The sequence below is a fragment of the Penicillium hordei genome (assembly GCF_028827395.1).
Source record: "Penicillium hordei strain IBT 12815 chromosome Unknown utg000001l_segment0_segment0, whole genome shotgun sequence".
Lineage (NCBI taxonomy): Eukaryota > Fungi > Ascomycota > Eurotiomycetes > Eurotiales > Aspergillaceae > Penicillium > Penicillium hordei.
This window is the reverse complement of record NW_026623142.1, coordinates 4,958,203-4,965,510: the sequence shown is the minus strand read 5'-3', so window position 1 is coordinate 4,965,510 and position 7,308 is coordinate 4,958,203.

Below are 7,308 nucleotides of genomic sequence, written 5' to 3'. Positions count from 1 at the left end.
ACTAAACTAAGTATATAAGGGAGTATCCTTATATATCCTTCGTTTCCTACTCCCTAAGTAACTCCCTTAGAGTTACTACTAGAGTCGCTAGTAACTCCCTAGATATATTTCCTAGGAGTAGGTCCTAGAGTTACGGTTATATATTCTAGGCGGTTACGGGTAATCGATATTATTATAAGGTAGAATTGCTATTTGCCCTATAAGGGCCGGTAATAGCTACCTTCTAGCGAACCCTTTTCTATTAGATATATTATATATAATCTCGATCTATTAGCTCTCGATAGCCTATTAGTATACCTATAGGTTACTACTAATTAGTAATAGATAGGTCTATAATATTACCTCCCCTCTTCCTAGGAGTTTCGTCCCTAAGACTTATAAAGCTATAGTTCCCCCCTTTAGTAAGTAATACCGTTTTTTTTTTTTTATATTACTTCTATATTATACCTATTTCTAACGAGGTATATAAGAAGAATAGATTATATTAATATAATACTATTCTCGCGGCCGGTTCTATTATCGATACTCCTTATAAGTATTATTCTAATAATTTTATCGACTACGTTATAGATTCTAAGAGTTAGAATTATATAGAGTATACTCGTTATAGTTATAAGTATATAAAGCGTTTCTATAATAATTATAAATAGGAGTCGCTTAAACGCGATCGCTAAAAAGTAGCGTTAGAGTTAGAGTAGGCCTAAAAGTAATAGCTTAAATACTCTTAATAAATAAATTAAGCGATATCGAAAATACTTCGCTTTTAGAAATAATAATAGTTTCTTAAAGATTATAGTAGTTAGATATTAAATTATAACTTAGTAGTTATAGAGTAGTTAGATACTAAGGATCCTTCTAGTACTAAAGACCTCGTTAAGCTAGATCGTCTCGCCGATACTTAGGTTCTTACCGCTATATTAGAGAATCCTACTCTAACTTAGATATTTAGTCCCCTATCCCCTTCTATCTTAGAGGGGATAGACTTATCTTTTCTTATTAGCGATTCTTCTATACCTTCCGCTATATAGGGGTCCTTTTCGCTTATTAGTAATACTACTAAACGAGCTAGTAGTAGCCCTTTAGGTTCTAGATAGGTTCCTATATATTTTTTAAGATAGGATACCCTTTCTACTAAACTAAGAGTTATTACTAACTATTATACTATCTATCCGATAGGATTCGTTCGACTTTATATTCGTCTTCGGTTTCCTCGATTTCTATATTAGTTATAATTTCGGCGTTATCTAATACTAGTTCGAGTAATAAGATATAAAATACTATATAGAGTTTTTATATACTTTCGGGTAGCTTTAAGCGATAATTTACTAGTCCTAATTTTTCCTTAATCTTAAACGGTCTTAGTCGTAGGTAGTCTAATTTATTACTAAGTCGCTTAGTTTTAATATTACGTTATAATAGGTAAATCTTTTCTCCCTCCTTAAAGTTAGGTCCCTCTTTATAGTAGTCGTCGTAGTATTTCTTTATATATAGATTAATAAAGTTAATATCTTTAGCTAGTTACGTATATAACTTTCTTAGTCTACTAGTCTTTAGTCTCGCTAACTCTACTACGGCTATCTTATTAATTAGTTCTCTAAATACTATTAGGTTATATCTATAATTCGTAAAGAATAGTATTTCTCTAGTCGTAGAGTATATTATATTATTATATACTAGCTATACTATTAGTAGTAGTCCTATCTAGTTATCTTACTAGTAATTTATATAGTATCGTAGGTACTATTTTACTATTTAGTTTACTCTTTCTATCTAACTATTAGTTTATAGGTAGTATATAGTAGAGAGTCTAAGCTTAATACCTATCTAGTCTGTAAAAGACTTCTATATATTTAATATAAATAACTTATCTCTATCTAATATAATCTTACTCGGTATCCTATAGTTTATAACTATATATCGAAGTATAATATTCGCTATTTAATTAATATTAATAGTTTCTATAGTCGGAATTATATAGGCGTACTTAGTAAGCTTATCGACTATAACTATAATTATATCGTATCTATCTAAAACTAGTAACTTCGTAATAAAGTCTATCGTAATTTATTCTTATAGCTAGGTTAGTATTTTAGATAACTATAATTCTCTATAAGATATATATTATATAGGTTTATTTCGTTAGTACGTATTATAAACGCGGATATAGAATCGAACCTTTCGCTATATATTTAGAAAATAATAATTTCGCGTAATATATTCGATAGTTTTTTCTACTCCTATATATCTATATAAGATATTATTATAGTATCGATATATAACCTCTTCTTTTAGCTTATTTAGAATATATATTAATCTATATATATAGAGTAATCCTTAGTCGTTCTTAGTAAGTTTTCTACCTTTCTCGATAAATTAATTGATTATATCTTCCTTTAATACGTCCTTAATTTTCTATAAGAAATCGTTATCCTTAACTTCTATTATTATAGCTAGTAACTATTTATTATACGAAATAGTACTATTAGAGTTTTATCTTAATACGGTAGGATCCGCTACTTTAGTTCCTAATTCGTAGTCTAATCGTCTATTTAAAGCGTCGGCTTATCCGTTCTCTATCCCTTTATAGTATTCGATTTTAAAATCGTATTATATAAGGGTTTTAGTCTATTACGCTTATTATCTCGTTAACTTCTTCGTTATAGTAAAGAATATAAGATTCTTATAATCGGTCTTAACTATTACTATATACTTTACTCCCTCTAGATATACTTTCTAGACTTAGAATACTAATACTATAGCTAATAATTCCTTATTGTATATATTATAGTTAAGTTCTACTAGAACTATTTTCTTTAACTAAAATATAACTAGTCGGTATTTACCGTTAATTCCTAGTTACGTTAGTCTTACTCTTAGAGTATAGTCTAATATATTAGTTTCTATAATAATTAGTCGGTCGTAGCTAAATGTAGCTACTATTATTCCTTTATTAAAGAGTTTTTTAAGGTCCTAGAACGATTTATCTATTACTTTATCCTATATAAATTTCTAATCTTTCTTAGTAAGATAGTAGAGTCCTAATACGACTCCGGCGTATCTATTGATAATCTTCCGATAATAATTAGCTAGACTAAGAAATTATTATACTTCCTTTATATTTTTAGATATCGGCTATTCTATAATACTTTTAACCTTATTTTCTTCTATCCCTAGTCCTTTAGGGGTAATATAGTATCTAAGGAAAGTCGTTTTCTAAATATAGAATTCGTATTTCTTTAGTTTAAGAGTAACTTCTACTTCTCTTAGTTTCTATAATATAAGTCTATTATATTTAATATAATCTTCGAGTATCTCTAAGAAGACTAAGATATTATCTAGGTATACGATAACGAAGATATCTAAGTATTCCTTAATCGCTTTAAAAATAAAGCGTTAGAATATCGCTAGTACGTTAGTAAGGCCGAAAGATATAATCTTATATTTATAATATCCGAATTTAATTCTAAATACCGTTTTCTATTTATAGCCTAGCTTAATCCTAATATAATAGTAGGTATTAGTAATATTATACTTCGAGAAGTACTTAGTATATCTAATCCTATCTTATATTTCGTTAATTAAAGGTAGCGGGTATCGATCCTTAATAGTAATCGAATTTAGATATTAGTAGTCTATATAAAGTCGAAGACTCCTATCTTTCTTTAGTACGAAGATAATAGGGTATCTAGCCTCTAACTTTAAGACTTAGATATATCCCTTTAGTAGATTCTCCTTAATATAATCCTTAAGTATATCGGACTTCTTTTATAATAACTAATAGATAGGTATAAAAGTTAGTTTAGTACCTTCTATTATATTAATCTTATAATTAAAAGGTCTATATTTCGGTAATACTCTATTAGCTAGTACTATAAAAATATCTATAAACTCTTAGTATTCCCTCGGAATCCTAGATATATCGCTAATTATATATAGCTTCTTATATTTAATTATTATATAGTCCTTTAACTCCTAGTCGGATATATCTAATAATTATTCTATAGTATTTAGGGTAACGCCTATAGCTAATACTCTAGTCCTTTTACTTTAGGACTATTTACTACGCTCGTTTTTTTAGATAGACTTCTATCGATATATCTTATATTCGTTATATATCTCTATATATATATATCTATTGAATAAGATATATCCTAACTACTAATCGATACTCGGGTTATACTTCTTAAGCTATAGAATACCTAAAATAATATCGTAGTCTCCTATTTCTAAGATATTAAACCGTATTAATTCTAGATATCTATAGATAGATATAGGTAATATAATAGTTTCCTCGCTAACTCCTCCTAAGAGTACTTCTCTATCGAGTCCTATAACTAGTATTACGTATAGTAGGGGTTTAGTTATAACTTATCGATCTTCCTTAAACCTTAGGTTTATAAAGTTATTAGTAGCTCCTAAGTCGATAAGAGTCTATACCTTCCCTATAGGTAGAATCGCGTATAACTTAATATATATTCCTAACGTTATTACCGCTAGATATATTATTAGTCGATCCTCGTAGTTATATATCTAGCGCCTATTATACTAAATTCCTTAGTACTCCTTCGTCTATTATAGCTTCTTTATCTACTATAGTAGTTTCGGTTCGATACTATAATCTAACTTTACTAATCTATAAATAGTATACGTTTTGTCGTAGTATATAATACTAGCTATCTTACTATATCCTAGGTATCGCGTATATCCTTTATACGTATAAGTAGAATTTTCGTAAGGGTATCCTATTAGGTCGTCGCCTTCCTTAATTACGTTAATAAGGTACTAGTCTAGTCTACTAGGCTATATCTTTCCTTCGAGATATCCTATAAGCTCTTTAGCTTCTTTATTATTATAATAGTTTATAGGGCTTTCTATTAGTATTTTTAGGATAGTTTAATCTATTCTAGGAAGCGTATCTAGCGTTCCTAGATTACTATTAGCTCTAAGGATCGGGTTCTATATCTCTAGAGGTCCTATATCGTTCGTCCTAAGACGATTATAGTCCTAGGACTTCTCTATTCCTATAACTATAGTCTCTAGGCCTAGTAGGTCTTACGACCGCCGATCGAGGTCCTCCCTAGCCTTAAGTCCTATTAGGTCTTAGATTAGTACCTAGGGTATATACTATATCTACCCTTAACTTTCTACTATATCCTAATCGATTTCTAGATAATCGAGTTCTAGCTTATCGGCTAACCCTTTAATATATAGGTTGCCCGTTATTATCTCTTCTAGGTTAAGGCCTTAGTACCTACTTATAAGATCTTCTAAGAGCTCGTCTCTTAGGTCTATAGCGACTCGCCTACTACTTTTAAGGCTATTGATAAAGGTCCCGACCTACCCTCTTAAGTCGCCCTATTACTTATTAGGGTATATTTCCTTCTAGTATTCCTAACTAGCGCTTATTTCTTCGGCGCTAGTACCTATACTAGTAGTAGCCTTTCCCTTTTAGGTCGCTTATAGTACTTCGCGTATCGCCTATATATATTATCGTTTCTCGTATAGTTTCTTCTATTTATATTCCTTCGCGTAGTATCCTAGTTTCCTATAGGTAAAATAAAGATTCTTATTATAATACTCTTTTTACTTATTATAAGTAGTATCTAACTCTATTAGCTTCGGGTTATATAGATTATTATCTTATAGTATCGCTCTTTTATAGCGTCTACTAAATCGGTTAAAGCTATATATCTTTCTACGCTTCTATAATTCTATCTTATATCGTTCCTTTTTTCGTTCGCTATTATAGTTATCGATCTTAACTATAATCTTAATAAGTTAATTAAGCTCTTTTAGCTAATCTATTCGCGCTAGTTTATCCTTAACGTCGGATTTTATTCTAGCTTCGAAGTAAGGAAGATATACTCTATCTAGCTAATCTAAGTAAAAGATAATTTATAAGAACTTAGAGGTATAGCTTAATATAGTTCCGGTTTATCGGATTTATTATAACTTTTTCTAGGCTATTCTCGTAGCGTTAATATCTCTAAATATATTTTTAAGGTATCGATAGAAGTTACGATACTTACTAAAGATATTTATCGTAGTATCCGACTATTCTTTAGGTTTCTTTCTATAATAGTTATAGATATAAGGTTCGAATTAATCCTATACTTAACTATATAAGTAGGTTAATATAAAAATCACCTTACCGGCTTCGTTAGATATCTTAGCGCTATTTATATCGAGGTATATATCTATCTAAGTAAGGAATCCTCGAAGTTTAATTCGGTTTCCCTTAAAGAACTTAGCCTTAGGTAGTCGTAGTATCTAGATAGTACTAATAGGTATAGAGGCGTTAACTTAAGCTTTAATCTACTTAAAATAGTCGTCGACCTCGCTAAACTTAGTACCGCTTTACTTACCTAAATTACTAAGCTAATCTATAACCTTTTTAAGATTATACTTAAGTTCGCTAATCTTTCGCTTCTATTCCGTAATAATATTATCTCGTTCGACGTTAAAGTTAGGATCCTCTATAGGTAGAGTGACTTACTCCCGAATAGGCTTCTTCCTAGTACTAGTATAAGATATATTACTTATTATAACTCGAAACTTAATTTAAGATAGTCTTTAATATATTACGTATTAGCTAACTAGTTATAGTTAGGTTAGATAGGTTTAGGGTATACTTACCTTAATACTCCTCGAATAGTCTAACGTTAATAATCGGGTCTTAATTAAGCTAATACTACGTAAGGCCTTATAGTAGCCTAAGTCCTTTTAAGCGATTAAGGAACTAATACTAGGTAGAGCGCCGAGTAGATCTATACCGGGGTATTAGTCTACTTATAAGTATTATTAAGTTATAATTAAGTAAAGAGTTATAGTAATCTAAAAGGTAAATATAAGTAATAATATATAATTAAAGACGAAGAACTAAACTAAGTATATAAGGGAGTATCCTTATATATCCTTCGTTTCCTACTCCCTAAGTGACTCCCTTAGAGTTACTACTAGAGTCGCTAGTGACTCCCCGGATATACTTCCTAGGAGTAGGTCCTAGAGTTACGGTTACGTATTCTAGGCGGTTACGGGTAATCGATATTGTTATAAGGTAGAATTGCTATTTGCCCTATAAGGGCCGGTAATAGCTACCTTCTAGCGAACCCTTTTCTACCAGATACGTTATACGTGATCTCGATCTGTTAGCTCTCGATAGCCTATTGGTATGCCTATGGGTCACCACTGATTGGTGACGGATAGGTCCGTAATACCTACCACCAAGACTATTATTATCATCCTCTCTACCACCAAGATCATCATCACTAGTATCTAGAATAATATCAATATCTCCGAATCCATCGA